Genomic DNA, 17,397 nt, shown 5'->3' on the forward strand with positions numbered 1-17,397 from the left:
ATTGACAACCATTCAGTTAGATAGCTCCGTTTTGGATTTAGAAGCAGATATTTCACTGTACAGCCTATGGTCCCATTCACTCGGGAATATCCCTACGCAGCTCCTAGAAGAAACGTGTTTCTGACTCGCTGAATCTCAACATAGATTCAACTCCCTTAGGTGAACGAACGCACACCACAGCAGTTTCAAGGTAACGTTTCTCCTACGTTTTAGACGAAGTTTACTGTGGTTTCGTACGTATGCCAGTGTTGGGCTGGAAATGCCGGTTTTGGGATTCTGCACAGAAAGGGTTGGCAAACCGCTGAATCCACACGTGAGTTTAACTCTGTCAGTTGAATGCACACATTGACAACCATTCAGTTAGATAGCTCCGTTTTGGTTTTAGAAGCAGATATTTCTCTGTACTGCCTATGGTCCAATTCACTCGGGAATATCCCCACGCAGCTCCTAGAAGAAACGTGTTTCCGACTCGCTGAATCTCAATATAGATTCAACTCTCTTAGGTGAACGAATGGCAGTCGAGCAGTTTCAAGGAAACGTTTCTCCTGAATGTTGGACGAAGTTTATAGCTGTTTCGTACGTATGACGGCATTGGGCTGGAAATGTCTGTTTTGGGATTCTGCACAGAAAGGGTTTGGAAACCGTTGAATCCACACGTGAGTTTAACTCCGTCTGTTGAATGCACACATTGTCAATCATTCAGTTAGATAGCTCCGTTTTGGTTTTAGAAACTGATATTTCTCTGTACAGCCTATGATCCAATTCACTCAGGAATATCCCAATGCAGAGTCTAGAAGAAACTTGTTTCTGACTCGCTGAATCTCAACATAGATTCAACTCTCTTAGGTGAACGAAGGCACAGCAGAGCACTTTCAAGGAAACGTTTCTCCTGAGTTTTAGATGAAGTTTACTGCTGTTTCGTATGTAAGACGGCATTGGGCTGGAAATGCCGGTTTTGGCATTCTGCACAGAAAGGGTTTGCAAACCGCTGAATCCACACGTGAGTTTAATTCCGTCAGTTGAATGCACACATTGACAACCATTCAGATAGATAGCTCCGTTTTGGTTTCAGAAGCAGATATTTCTCTGTACCGCCTATGGTCCCATTCACTCGGGAATATCCCCACGCAGCTCCTAGAAGAAACGTTTTTCTGACTTGCTGAATCTCAATATAGATTCAACTCTCTTAGGTGAATGAAAGCACAGCAGAGCAGTTTCAAGGAAACGTTTCTCCTGAGTTTTAGACGAAGTTTACTGCTGTTTCGTACGTATTCCGGCAGTGGGCTGGAAATGACGCTTTCGGGATTCGGCACAGAAAGGGTTTGCAAACCGCTGAATACACATGTGAGTTTAATTCCTTCAGATGAATGCACACATTGACAACCATTCAGTTAGATAGATCCGTTTTGGTTTTAGAAGCAGATATTTCTCTGTACCCCCTATTGTCCCATTCACTCGGGAATATCCCCACGCAGCTCCTAGAAGAAACGTGTTTCCAACTCGCTGAATTTCAATATAGATTCAACTTTCTTAGGTGAATGAAAGCACAGCAGAGCAGTTTCAAGGAAACGTTTCTTCTGAGTTTTAGACGAAGTTTACTGCTGTTTCGTACCTATTCTGGCAATGGGCTGGAAATGACGGTTTCAGGATTCGGCACAGAAAGGGTTTGCAAACCGCTGAATCCACACGTGTGTTTAACTCCGTCAGATGAATGCACACATTGACAACCATTCAGTTAGATAGCTCCGTTTTGGTTTTAGAAGCAGATATTTCTCTGTACAGCCTATGGTCACATTCACTCGGGAATATCCCAACGCAGCTCCTAGAAGAAATGTGTTTCTGACTCGCTGAATCTCAACATAGATTCAACTCTCTTAGCTGAACGAACGCACAGCAGAGCAGTTTGAAGGAAACGTTTCTCCTGAATTTTAGACGAATTTTACTTCTGTTTCGTACATATGACGACATTGGGCTGGAAATGCCGGTTTTGGGATTCTGCACAGAAAGGGTTTGCAAACCGCTGAATCCACACGTGAGTTTAACTCCGTCAGTTGAATGCACACATTGACAACCATTCAGTGAGATAGCTCCGTTTGGTTTCAGAAGCAGATATTTCTCTGTACAGCCTATGGTCCCATTCACTCGGGAATATCCCAACGCAGATCCTAGAAGAAACGTGTTTCTGAGTCGCTGAATCTCAAAGTAGATTCAAGTCTCTTAGGTGAACGAATGGCAGTCGAGCAGTTTCAAGGAAACTTTTCTCCTGAATTTTGGACGAAGTTTACTGCTGTTTCGTACCTATGACGGCATTGGGCTGGAAATGTCTGTTTTGGGATTCTGCACAGAAAGGGTTTGGAAACCGCTGAATCCACACGTGAGTTTAACTCCGTCAGTTGAATGCACACATTGACAACCATTCAGTTAGATAGCTCCGTTTTGGTTTTAGAAACAGATATTTCTCTGTACAGCCTATGATCCCATTCACTCAGGAATATCCCAATGCAGCGCCTAGAAGAAACGTGTTTCTGACTCGCTGAATCTCAACATAGATTAATCTCTCTTAGGTGAATGAAAGCACAGCAGAGCAGTTTCAAGGAAATCTTTCTCCTGAATTTTAGACGAAGTTTACTGCTGTTTCGTACGTATGCCGGGAGGGGGCGGGAATGCCGGTTTTGGGACTCTGCACAGAAAGGGTTTGCAAACCGCTGAATTCACACGTGAGTTTGACTCCGTCAGTTGAGTGTACGCATGGACAACCATTCAGGTAGATACCTCCGTTTTGGTTTTGGAAGCAGATATTTCTCTTTACAGCCTATGGTTCCATTCACTCGGGAATATCCCAGTGCAGCTCCTGGAAGAAACGTGTTTCTGATTCGCTGAATCTCAATATAGATTGAACTCTCTTAGGTGAACGACCGAACAGCAGAGCAGTTTCAGGGAAACGTTTCTCCTGAGTTTTAGATGAAGTTTACTGCTGTTTCGTATGTAAGACGGCATTGGGCTGGAAATGCCGGTTTTGGCATTCTACACAGAAAGCGTTTGCAAACCGCTGAATCCACACGTGAGTTTAATTCCGTCAGTTGAATGCACACATTGACAACCATTCAGTTAGATAGCTCCGTTTTGGTTTCAGAAGCAGATATTTCTCTGTACCGCCTATGGTCCCATTCACTCGGGAATATCATAACGCAGCTCCTAGAAGAAACGTGTTTCTGATTCGCTGAATCTCAACGTAGATTCAACTCTGTTAGGTGAAAGAACGCACAGCAGAGCAGTTTCAAGGAAGAGTTTCTCCTGAGTTTTAGACAAAGTTTACTGCTGTTTCGTACATATGTTGGCACTGGGCTGGAAATGCCGGTTTTCGGATTCTGCACAGAAAGGGTTTGCAAACCGCTGAATCCACACGTGAGTTTAACTCCGTCAGTTGAATGCACACATTGACAACCATTCAGTTAGAAAGCTCCGTTTTGGTTTTAGAAGCAGATATTTCTCTGTATAGCCTATGGTCCCATTCACTCGGGAATATCCCAACGCAGCTCCTAGAAGAAACGTGTTTCTGATTCGCTGAATCTCATCGTAGATTCAACTCTCTTAGGTGAACGAACGCACAGCAGAGCAGTTTCAAGGAAACGTTTCTCCTGAGTTTTAGATGAAGTTTACTGCTGTTTCGTATGTAAGACGGCATTGGGCTGGAAATGCCGGTTTTGGCATTCTGCACAGAAAGGGTTTGCAAACCGCTGAATCCACACGTGAGTTTAACTCCGTCAGTTGAATGCACATATTGACAACCATTCAGTTAGATAGCTCTGTTTTGGTTTTAGAAGCAGATATTTCTGTGTACCGCCTGTGGTCCCCTTCACTCGGGAATATCCCCACGCAGCTCCTAGAAGAAACGTGTTTCCGACTCGCTGAATCTCAATATAGATTCAACTCTCTTAGGTGAATGAAAGCACAGCAGAGCAGTTTCAAGGAAACGTTTCTCCTGAGTTTTAGACGAAGTTTACTGCTGTTTCGTACGTATTCCGGCATTGGGCTGGAAATGCCGCTTTCGGGATTCGGCACAGAAAGTGTTTGCAAACCGCTGAATCCACATGTGAGTTTAATTCCGTCAGATGAATGCACACATTGACAACCATTCAGTTAGATAGATCCGTTTTGGTTTTAGAAGCAGATATTTCTCTGTACCGCCTATGGTCCCATTCACTCGGGAATATCCCCACGCAGCTACTAGAAGATACGTGTTTCCGACTCGCTGAATTTCAATATAGATTCAACTCTCTTAGGTGAATGAAAGCACAGCACAGCAGTTTCAAGGAAACGTTTCCTCTGAGTTTTAGACGAAGTTTACTGCTGTTTCGTACGTATTCCGGCATTGGGCTGGAAATGCCGCTTTCGGGATTCGGCACAGAAAGTGTTTGCCAACCGCTGAATCCACATGTGAGTTTAATTCCGTCAGATGAATGCACACATTGACAACTATTCAGTTAGATAGATCCGTTTTGGTTTTAGAAGCAGATATTTCTCTGTACTGCCTATGGTCCCATTCACTCGGGAATATCCCCACGCAGCTCCTAGAAGAAACGTGTTTCCGACTCGCTGAATTTCAATATAGATTCAACTCTCTTAGGTGAATGAAAGCACAGCAGAGCAGTTTCAAGGAAACGTTTCTTCTGAGTTTTAGACGAAGTATACTGCTGTTTCGTACCTATTCTGGCATTGGGCTGGAAATGCCGGTTTCGGGATTCGGCACAGAAAGGGTTTGCAAACCGCTGAATCCACACGTGAGTTTAACTCCGTCAGATGAATGCACACAATGACAACCATTCAGTTAGAGAGCTCCGTTTTGCTTTTAGAAGCAGATATTTCTCTGTACAGCCTATGGTCCCATTCACTCGGGAATATCCCATCGCAGCTCCTAGAAGAAAGGTGTTTCTGACTCGCTGAATCTCAACATAGATTCAACTCTCTTAGATGAATGAACGCACAGCAGAGCAGTTTCAAGGAAACGTTTCTCCTGAGTTTTAGATGAAGTTTACTGCTGTTTCGTACGTATGCCGGCATTGGCCTGGAAATGCCAGTTTTGGGATTCTGCACAGAAAGGGTTTGCAAACCCCTGAATCCACACGTGAGTTTAACTCCGCCAGTTGAATGCACATGCTGACATCCATTCAGTTAGATAGCTCCGTTTCGGATTTAGAAGCAGATATTTCTCTGTACAGCCTATAATCCCATTCACTCAGGAATATCCCAATGCAGCGCTAGAAGAAACGTGTTTCTAACTCGCTGAATCTCAACATAGATTCAACTCTCTTAGGTGAACGAACGCACAGCAGAGTAGTTTGAAGGAAACGTTTCTCCTGAATTTTAGACGAATTTTACTGCTGTTTCGTACGTATGACGACATTGGGCTGGAAATGCCGGGTTTGGCATTCTGCACAGAAAGGGTTTGCAAACCGCTGAATCCACACGTGAGTTTAACTCCGTCAGTTGAATGCACACATTGACAACCATTCAGTGAGATAGCTCCGTTTTGGTTTCAGAAGCAGATATTTCTCTGTACAGCTTATGGTCCCATTCACTCAGGAATATCCCAACGCAGCTCCTAGAAGAAACGTGTTTCTGATTCGCTGAATCTCAACGTAGATTCAACTCTCTTAGGTGAACGAATGGCAGTCGAGCAGTTTCAAGGAAACGTTTCTCCTGAATGTTGGACGAAGTTTATTGCTGTTTCGTACGTATGACGGCATTGGGCTGGAAATGTCTGTTTTGGGATTCTGCACAGAAAGGGTTTGGAAACCGTTGAATCCACACGTGAGTTTAACTCCATCAGTTGAATGCACACATTGTCAACCATTCAGTTAGATAGCTCCGTTTTGGTTTTAGAAACAGATATTTCTCTGTACAGCCTATGATCCAATTCACTCAGGAATATCCCAATGCAGAGCCCAGAAGAAACTTGTTTCTGACTCGCTGAATCTCAACATAGATTCATCTCTCTTAGGTGAACGAAGGCACAGCAGAGCACTTTCAAGGAAACGTTTCTCCTGAGTTTTAGATGAAGTTTACTGCTGTTTCGTATGTAAGACGGCATTGGGATGGAAATGCCGGTTTTGGCATTCTGCACAGAAAGGGTTTGCAAACCGCTGAATCCACACGTAAGTTTAATTCCGTCAGTTGAATGCACACATTGACAACCATTCAGTTAGATAGCTCCGTTTTGGTTTCAGAAGCAGATATTTCTCTGTACCGCCTATGGTCCCATTCACTCGGGAATATCCCCACGCAGCTCCTAGAAGAAATGTGTTTCCGACTCTCTGAATCTCAACATAGATTCAACTCTCTTAGGTGAATGAAAGCACAGCAGAGCAGTTTCAATGAAACGTTTCTCCTGAGTTTTAGACGAAGTTTACTGCTCTTTCGAACGTATTCCGGCATTGGGCTGGAAATGCCGGTTTCAGGATTCGGCATAGAAAGGGTTTGCAAACCGTTGAATCCACAGGTGAGTTTAACTCCGTTAGATGAATGCACACATTGACAACCATTCAGTTAGATAGCTCCGTTTTGGTTTTAGTAGCAGATAATTCTCTGTACAGCCTATGGTCCCATTCACTCGGGAATGTAACATCGCAGCTCCTAGAAGAAAGGTGTTTCTGACTCGCTGAATCTCAACATAGATTCAACTCTCTTAGGTGAATGAACGCACAGCAGAGCAGTTTCAAGGAAACGTTTCTCCTGAGTTTTAGATGAAGTTTACTGCTGTTTCGTACGTATGACGGCATTGGGCTGGAAATGCCGGTTTTGGCATTCTGCACAGAAAGGGTTTGTAAACCACTGAATCCACACGTGAGTTTACCTCCGTCAGTTGAATGCACACATTGACAACCATTCAGTTAGATAGCTCCTTTTTGGTTTTAGAAGCAGATATTTCTCTGTACAGCCTATGGTCCCATTCTCTCGGGAATACCCCAACACAGCTCCTAGAAGAAACGTGTTTCTGATTCGCTGAATCTCAACGTTGATTCAACTCTCTTAGGTGAAAGAACGCACAGCAGAGCAGTTTCAAGGAAGAGTTTCTCCTGAGTTTTAGACAAAGTTTACTGCTGTTTCGTACATATGTTGGCACTGGGCTGGAAATGCCGGTTTTCGGATTCTGCACAGAAAGGGTTTGCAAACCGCTGAATCCACACGTGAGTTTAACTCCGTCAGTTGAATGCACACATTGACAACCATTCAGTTAGAAAGCTCCGTTTTGGTTTTAGAAGCACATATTTCTCTGTATAGCCTATGGTCCCATTCACTCGGGAATATCCCAACACAGCTCCTCGAAGAAATGTGTTTCTGATTCGCTGAATCTCAACGTAGATTCAACTCTCTTAGGTGAACGAACGCACAGCAGAGCAGTTTCAAGGAAACGTTTCTCCTGAGTTTTAGATGAAGTTTACTGCTGTTTCGTATGTAAGACGGCATTAGGCTGGAAATGCCGGTTTTGGCATTCTGCACAGAAAGCGTTTGCAAACCGCTGAATCCACACGTGAGTTTAACTCCGTCTGTTGAATGCACATATTGACAACCATTCAGTTAGATAGCTCTGTTTTGGTTTTAGAAGCAGATATTTCTGTGTACCGCCTGTGGTCCCCTTCACTCGGGAATATCCCCACGCAGCTCCTAGAAGAAACGTGTTTCCGACTCGCTGAATCTCAATATAGATTCAACTCTCTTAGGTGAATGAAAGCACAGCAGAGCAGTTTCAAGGAAACGTTTCTCCTGAGTTTTAGACGATGTTTACTGCTGTTTCGTACGTATTCCGGCATTGGGCTGGAAATGCCGCTTTCGGGATTCGGCACAGAAAGGGTTTGCAAACCGCTGAATCCACATGTGAGTTTAATTCCTTCAGATGAATGCACACATTGACAACCATTCAGTTAGATAGATCCGTTTTGGTTTTAGAAGCAGATATTTCTCTGTACCGCCTATGGTCCCATTCACTCGGGAATATCCCCACGCAGCTCCTAGAAGAAACGTGTTTCCGACTCGCTGAATTTCAATATAGATTCAACTCTCTTAGGTGAATGAAAGCTCAGCAGAGCAGTTTCAAGGAAACGTTTCTTCTGAGTTTTAGACGAAGTTTACTGCTGTTTCGTACCTATTCTGGCATTGGGCTGGAAATGCCGGTTTCGGGATTCGGCACAGAAAGGGTTTGCAAACCGCTGAATCCACACGTGTGTTTAACTCCGTCAGATGAATGCACACATTGACAACCATTCAGTTAGATAGCTCCGTTTTGGTTTTAGAAGCAAATATTTCTCTGTACCACCTATGGTCCCATTCACTCGGGAATATCCCAACGCAGCTCCAAGAAGAAATGTGTTTCTGACTCGCTGAATCTCAACATAGATTCAACTCTCTTAGCTGAACGAACGCACAGCAGAGCAGTTTGAAGGAAACGTTTCTCCTGAATTTTAGACGAATTTTACTTCTGTTTCTTACGTATGACGTCATTGGGCTGGAAATGCCGGTTTTGGGATTCTGCACAGAAAGGGTTTGCAAACCGCTGAATCCACACGTGAGTTTAACTCCGTCAGTTGAATGCACACATTGACAACCATTCGGTGAGATAGCTCCGTTTGGTTTCAGAAGCAGATATTTCTCTGTACAGCCTATGGTCCCATTCACTCGGGAATATCCCAACGCAGCTCCTAGAAGAAACGTGTTTCCGACTCGCTGAATCTCAATATAGATTCAACTCTCTTAGGTGAATGAAAGCACAGCAGAGCAGTTTCAAGGAAACGTTTCTCCTGAGTTTTAGACGATGTTTACTGCTGTTTCGTACGTATTCCGGCATTGGGCTGGAAATGCCGCTTTCGGGATTCGGCACAGAAAGGGTTTGCAAACCGCTGAATACACATGTGAGTTTAATTCCTTCAGATGAATGCACACATTGACAACCATTCAGTTAGATAGATCCGTTTTGGTTTTGGAAGCAGATATTTCTCTGTACCGCCTATGGTCCCATTCACTCGGGAATATCCCCACGCAGCTCCTAGAAGAAACGTGTTTCCGACTCGCTGAATTTCAATATAGATTCAACTCTCTTAGGTGAATGAAAGCACAGCAGAGCAGTTTCAAGGAAACGTTTCTTCTGAGTTTTAGACGAAGTTTACTGCTGTTTCGTACCTATTCTGGCATTGGGCTGGAAATGCCGGTTTCGGGATTCGGCACAGAAAGGGTTTGCAAACCGCTGAATCCACACGTGTGTGTTTAACTCCGTCAGATGAATGCACACATTGACAACCATTCAGTTAGATAGCTCCGTTTTGGTTTTAGAAGCAAATATTTCTCTGTACCACCTATGGTCCCATTCACTCGGGAATATCCCAACGCAGCTCCTAGAAGAAATGTGTTTCTGACTCGCTGAATCTCAACATAGATTCAACTCTCTTAGCTGAACGAACGCACAGCAGAGCAGTTTGAAGGAAACGTTTCTCCTGAATTTTAGACGAATTTTACTTCTGTTTCTTACGTATGACGTCATTGGGCTGGAAATGCCGGTTTTGGGATTCTGCACAGAAAGGGTTTGCAAACCGCTGAATCCACACGTGAGTTTTACTCCGTCAGTTGAATGCACACATTGACAACCATTCGGTGAGATAGCTCCGTTTGGTTTCAGAAGCAGATATTTCTCTGTACAGCCTATGGTCCCATTCACTCGGGAATATCCCAACGCAGCTCCTAGAAGAAACGTGTTTCTGAGTCGCTGAATCTCAACGTAGATTCAACTCTCTTAGGTGAACGAATGGCAGTCGAGCAGTTTCAAGGAAACTTTTCTCCTGAATTTTGGACGAAGTTTACTGCTGTTTCGTACGTATGTTGGAACTGGGCTGGAAATGCCGGTTTTGGGATTCTGCACAGAAAGGGTTTGCAAACCGCTGAATCCACACGTGAGTTTAACTCCGTCAGTTGAATGCACACATTGACAACCATTCAGTTAGATATCTCCGTTTTGGTTTTAGAAACAGATATTTCTCTGTACAGCCTATGATCCCATTCACTCAGGAATATCCCAATGCAGCGCCTAGAAGAAACGTGTTTCTGACTCGCTGAATCTCAACATAGATTCATCTCTCTTAGGTGAATGAAAGCACAGCAGAGCAGTTTCAAGGAAATCTTTCTCCTGAATTTTAGACGAAGTTTACTGCTCTTTCGTACGTATGCCGGGAGGGGGCTGGAAATGCCGGTTTTGGGACTCTGCACAGAAAGGGTTTGCAAACCGCTGAATCCACACGTGAGTTTGACTCCGTCAGTTGAGTGTACGCATGGACAACCATTCAGGTAGATAGCTCCGTTTTGGTTTTGGAAGCAGATATTTCTCTGTACAGCCTATGGTTCCATTCACTCAGGAATATCCCAGTGCAGCTCCTGGAAGAAACGTGCTTCTGATTCGCTGAATCTCAATATAGATTCATCTCTCTTAGGTGAACGAACGCACAGCAGAGCAGTTTCAGGGAAACGTTTCTCCTGAATTTTAGATGATGTTTACTGCTGTTTCGTATGTAAGACGGCATTGGGCTGGAAATGCCGGTTTTGGCATTCTGTACAGAAAGGGTTTGCAAACCGCTGAATCCACACGTGAGTTTAATTCCGTCAGTTGAATGCACACATTGACAACCATTCAGTTAGATAGCTCCGTTTTGGTTTCAGAAGCAGATATTTCTCTGTACGGCCTATGGTCCCATTCACTCGGGAATATCCCAACGCAGCTCCTAGAAGAAACGTGTTTCTGAGTCGCTGAATCTCAACGTAGATTCAACTCTCTTAGGTGAACGAATGGCAGTCGAGCAGTTTCAAGGAAACTTTTCTCCTGAATTTTGGACGAAGTTTACTGCTGTTTCGTACCTATGACGGCATTGAGCTGGAAATGTCTGTTTTGGGATTCTGCACAGAAAGGGTTTGGAAACCGCTGAATCCACACGTGAGTTTAACTCCGTCAGTTGAATGCACACATTGACAACCATTCAGTTAGATAGCTCCGTTTTGGTTTTAGAAACAGATATTTCTCTGTACAGCCTATGATCCCATTCACTCAGGAATATCCCAATGCAGCGCCTAGAAGAAACGTGTTTCTGACTCGCTGAATCTCAACATAGATTCATCTCTCTTAGGTGAATGAAAGCACAGCAGAGCAGTTTCAAGGAAACGTTTCTCCTGAGTTTTAGATGAAGTTTACTGCTCTTTCGTACGTATGACGGCATTGGGCTGGAAATGCCAGTTTTGGGATTCTGCACAGAAAGGGTTTGCAAACCGCTGAATCCACACGTGAGTTTAACTCCACCGGTTGAATGCACATGTTGACATCCATTCAGATAGATAGCTCCGTTTCGGATTTAGAAGCAGATATTTCACTGTACAGCCTACGGTTCCATTCACTCGGGAATATCCCAACGCAGCTCGTAGAAGAAACGTGTTTCTGATTCCCTGAATCTCAACGTAGATTCAACTCACTTAGGTGAACGAATGGCAGTCGAGCAGTTTCAAGGAAACGTTTCTCCTGAATTTTGGACGAAGTTTATTGCTGTTTCGTACGTGTGACGGCATTGGGCTGGAAAAATCTGTTTTGGGATTCTGCACAGAAAGGGTTTGGAAACCGCTGAATCCACACGTGAGTTTAACTCCGTCAGTTGAATGCACACATTGACAACCATTCAGTTAGATAGCTCCGTTTAGATTTTAGAAACAGATATTTCTCTGTACAGCCTATGATCCCATTCACTCAGGAATATCCCAATGCAGCGCTAGAAGAAACGTGTTTCTAACTCGCTGAATCTCAACATAGATTCAACTCTCTTAGGTGAACGAACGCACAGCAGAGCAGTTTGAAGGAAACGTTTCTCCTGAATTTTAGACGAATTTTACTGCTGTTTCGTACGTATGACGACATTGGGCTGGAAATGCCGGGTTTGGCATTCTGCACAGAAAGGGTTTGCAAACCGCTGAATCCACACGTGAGTTTAACTCCGTCAGTTGAATGCACACATTGACAACCATTCAGTGAGATAGCTCCGTTTTGGTTTCAGAAGCAGATATTTCTCTGTACAGCTTATGGTCCCATTCACTCAGGAATATCCCAACGCAGCTCCTAGAAGAAACGTGTTTCTGATTCGCTGAATCTCAACGTAAATTCAACTCTCTTAGGTGAACGAATGGCAGTCGAGCAGTTTCAAGGAAACGTTTCTCCTGAATGTTGGACGAAGTTTATTGCTGTTTCGTACGTATGACAGCATTGGGCTGGAAATGTCTGTTTTGGGATTCTGCACAGAAAGGGTTTGGAAACCGTTGAATCCACACGTGAGTTTAACTCCGTCTGTTGAATGCACACATTGTCAACCATTCAGTTAGATAGCTCCGTTTTCGTTTTAGAAACAGATATTTCTCTGTACAGCCTATGATCCAATTCACTCAGGAATATCCCAATGCAGAGCCTAGAAGAAACTTGTTTCTGACTCGCTGAATCTCAACATAGATTCAACTCTCTTAGGTGAACGAAGGCACAGCAGAGCACTTTCAAGGAAACGTTTCTCCTGAGTTTTAGATGAAGTTTACTGCTTTTCGTATGTAAGACGGCATTGGGCTGGAAATGCCGGTTTTGGCATTCTGCACAGAAAGGTTTTGCAAACCGCTGAATCCACACGTGAGTTTAATTCCGTCAGTGGAATGCACACATTGACAACCATTCAGTTAGATAGCTCCGTTTTGGTTTCAGAAGCAGATATTTCTTTGTACCGCCTATGGTCCCATTCACTCGGGAATATCCCCACGCAGCTCCTAGAAGAAACGTGTTTCCGAATCTCTGAATCTCAACATAGATTCAACTCTCTTAGGTGAATGAAAGCACAGCAGAGCAGTTTCAAGGAAACGTTTCTCCTGAGTTTTAGACGAACTTTACTGCTGTTTCGTACGTATTCCGGCATTGGGCTGGAAATGCCGGTTTCGGGATTCGGCATAGAAAGGGTTTGCAAACCGTTGAATCCACAGGTGAGTTTAACTCCGTCAGATGAATGCACACATTGACAACCATTCAGTTAGATAGCTCCGTTTTGGTTTTAGTAGCAGATAATTCTCTGTACAGCCTATGGTCCCATTCACTCGGGAATATAACATCGCAGCTCCTAGAAGAAAGGTGTTTCTGACTCGCTGAATCTCAACATAGATTCAACTCTCTTAGATGAATGAACGCACAGCAGAGCAGTTTCAAGGAAACGTTTCTCCTGAGTTTTAGATGAAGTTTACTGCTGTTTCGTACGTATGACGGCATTGGGCTGGAAATGCCGGTTTTGGCATTCTGTACAGAAAGGGTTTGTAAACCACTGAATCCACACGTGAGTTTACCTCCGTCAGTTGAATGCACACATTGACAACCATTCAGTTAGATAGCTCCGTTTTGGTTTTAGAAGCAAATATTTCTCTGTACCACCTATGGTCCCATTCACTCGGGAATATCCCAACGCAGCTCCTAGAAGAAATGTGTTTCTGACTCGCTGAATCTCAACATAGATACAACTCTCTTAGCTGAACGAACGCACAGCAGAGCAGTTTGAAGGAAACGTTTCTCCTGAATTTTAGACGAATTTTACTTCTGTTTCTTACGTATGACGACATTGGGCTGGAAATGCCGGTTTTGGGATTCTGCACAGAAAGGGTTTGCAAACCGCTGAATCCACACGTGAGTTTAACTCCGTCAGTTGAATGCACACATTGACAACCATTCAGTGAGATAGCTCCGTTTGGTTTCAGAAGCAGATATTTCTCTGTACAGCCTATGGTCCCATTCACTCGGGAATATCCCAACGCAGCTCCTAGAAGAAACGTGTTTCTGAGTCGCTGAATCTCAACGTAGATTCAACTCTCTTAGGTGAACGAATGGCAGTCGAGCAGTTTCAAGGAAACTTTTCTCCTGAATTTTGGACGAAGTTTACTGCTGTTTCGTACGTATGTTGGAACTGGGCTGGAAATGCCGGTTTTGGGATTCTGCACAGAAAGGGTTTGCAAACCGCTGAATCCACACGTGAGTTTAACTCCGTCAGTTGAATGCACACATTGACAACCATTCAGTTAGATATCTCCGTTTTGGTTTTAGAAACAGATATTTCTCTGTACAGCCTATGATCCCATTCACTCAGGAATATCCCAATGCAGCGCCTAGAAGAAACGTGTTTCTGACTCGCTGAATCTCAACATAGATTCATCTCTCTTAGGTGAATGAAAGCACAGCAGAGCAGTTTCAAGGAAATCTTTCTCCTGAATTTTAGACGAAGTTTACTGCTCTTTCGTACGTATGCCGGGAGGGGGCTGGAAATGCCGGTTTTGGGACTCTGCACAGAAAGGGTTTGCAAACCCCTGAATCCACACGTGAGTTTGACTCCGTCAGTTGAGTGTACGCATGGACAACCATTCAGGTAGATAGCTCCGTTTTGGTTTTGGAAGCAGATATTTCTCTGTACAGCCTATGGTTCCATTCACTCAGGAATATCCCAGTGCAACTCCTGGAAGAAACGTGCTTCTGATTCGCTGAATCTCAATATAGATTCATCTCTCTTAGGTGAACGAACGCACAGCAGAGCAGTTTCAGGGAAACGTTTCTCCTGAATTTTAGATGATGTTTACTGCTGTTTCGTATGTAAGACGGCATTGGGCTGGAAATGCCGGTTTTGGCATTCTGCACAGAAAGGGTTTGCAAACCGCTGAATCCACACGTGAGTTTAATTCCGTCAGTTGAATGCACACATTGACAACCATTCAGTTAGATAGCTCCGTTTTGGTTTCAGAAGCAGATATTTCTCTGTACGGCCTATGGTCCCATTCACTCGGGAATATCCCAACGCAGCTCCTAGAAGAAACGTGTTTCTGAGTCGCTGAATCTCAACGTAGATTCAACTCTCTTAGGTGAACGAATGGCAGTCGAGCAGTTTCAAGGAAACTTTTCTCCTGAATTTTGGACGAAGTTTACTGCTGTTTCGTACCTATGACGGCATTGAGCTGGAAATGTCTGTTTTGGGATTCTGCACAGAAAGGGTTTGGAAACCGCTGAATCCACACGTGAGTTTAACTCCGTCAGTTGAATGCACACATTGACAACCATTCAGTTAGATAGCTCCGTTTTGGTTTTAGAAACAGATATTTCTCTGTACAGCCTATGATCCCATTCACTCAGGAATATCCCAATGCAGCGCCTAGAAGAAACGTGTTTCTGACTCGCTGAATCTCAACATAGATTCATCTCTCTTAGGTGAATGAAAGCACAGCAGAGCAGTTTCAAGGAAACGTTTCTCCTGAGTTTTAGATGAAGTTTACTGCTCTTTCGTACGTATGACGGCATTGGGCTGGAAATGCCAGTTTTGGGATTCTGCACAGAAAGGGTTTGCAAACCGCTGAATCCACACGTGAGTTTAACTCCACCGGTTGAATGCACATGTTGACATCCATTCAGATAGATAGCTCCGTTTCGGATTTAGAAGCAGATATTTCACTGTACAGCCTACGGTTCCATTCACTCGGGAATATCCCAACGCAGCTCATAGAAGAAACGTGTTTCTGATTCCCTGAATCTCAACGTAGATTCAACTCACTTAGGTGAACGAATGGCAGTCGAGCAGTTTCAAGGAAACGTTTCTCCTGAATTTTGGACGAAGTTTATTGCTGTTTCGTACGTGTGACGGCATTGGGCTGGAAAAGTCTGTTTTGGGATTCTGCACAGAAAGGGTTTGGAAACCGCTGAATCCACACGTGAGTTTAACTCCGTCAGTTGAATGCACACTTTGACAACCATTCAGTTAGATAGCTCCGTTTAGATTTTAGAAACAGATATTTCTCTGTACAGCCTATGATCCCATTCACTCAGGAATATCCCAATGCAGCGCTAGAAGAAACGTGTTTCTAACTCGCTGAATCTCAACATAGATTCAACTCTCTTAGGTGAACGAACGCACAGCAGAGCAGTTTGAAGGAAACGTTTCTCCTGAATTTTAGACGAATTTTACTGCTGTTTCGTACGTATGACGACATTGGGCTGGAAATGCCGGGTTTGGCATTCTGCACAGAAAGGGTTTGCAAACCGCTGAATCCACACGTGAGTTTAACTCCGTCAGTTGAATGCACACATTGACAACCATTCAGTGAGATAGCTCCGTTTTGGTTTCAGAAGCAGATATTTCTCTGTACAGCTTATGGTCCCATTCACTCAGGAATATCCCAACGCAGCTCCTAGAAGAAACGTGTTTCTGATTCGCTGAATCTCAACGTAAATTCAACTCTCTTAGGTGAACGAATGGCAGTCGAGCAGTTTCAAGGAAACGTTTCTCCTGAATGTTGGACGAAGTTTATTGCTGTTTCGTACGTATGACAGCATTGGGCTGGAAATGTCTGTTTTGGGATTCTGCACAGAAAGGGTTTGGAAACCGTTGAATCCACACGTGAGTTTAACTCCGTCTGTTGAATGCACACATTGTCAACCATTCAGTTAGATAGCTCCGTTTTCGTTTTAGAAACAGATATTTCTCTGTACAGCCTATGATCCAATTCACTCAGGAATATCCCAATGCAGAGCCTAGAAGAAACTTGTTTCTGACTCGCTGAATCTCAACATAGATTCAACTCTCTTAGGTGAACGAAGGCACAGCAGAGCACTTTCAAGGAAACGTTTCTCCTGAGTTTTAGATGAAGTTTACTGCTTTTCGTATGTAAGACGGCATTGGGCTGGAAATGCCGGTTTTGGCATTCTGCACAGAAAGGTTTTGCAAACCGCTGAATCCACACGTGAGTTTAATTCCGTCAGTGGAATGCACACATTGACAACCATTCAGTTAGATAGCTCCGTTTTGGTTTCAGAAGCAGATATTTCTTTGTACCGCCTATGGTCCCATTCACTCGGGAATATCCCCACGCAGCTCCTAGAAGAAACGTGTTTCCGAATCTCTGAATCTCAACATAGATTCAACTCTCTTAGGTGAATGAAAGCACAGCAGAGCAGTTTCAAGGAAACGTTTCTCCTGAGTTTTAGACGAACTTTACTGCTGTTTCGTACGTATTCCGGCATTGGGCTGGAAATGCCGGTTTCGGGATTCGGCATAGAAAGGGTTTGCAAACCGTTGAATCCACAGGTGAGTTTAACTCCGTCAGATGAATGCACACATTGACAACCATTCAGTTAGATAGCTCCGTTTTGGTTTTAGTAGCAGATAATTCTCTGTACAGCCTATGGTCCCATTCACTCGGGAATATAACATCGCAGCTCCTAGAAGAAAGGTGTTTCTGACTCGCTGAATCTCAACATAGATTCAACTCTCTTAGATGAATGAACGCACAGCAGAGCAGTTTCAAGGAAACGTTTCTCCTGAGTTTTAGATG

The sequence above is a fragment of the Aotus nancymaae genome, unplaced genomic scaffold (assembly GCF_030222135.1).
Source record: "Aotus nancymaae isolate 86718 unplaced genomic scaffold, 86718_ANA_hifiasm-v0.15.2.pri h1tg000099l, whole genome shotgun sequence".
Classification (NCBI taxonomy): Eukaryota; Metazoa; Chordata; class Mammalia; order Primates; family Aotidae; genus Aotus; species Aotus nancymaae.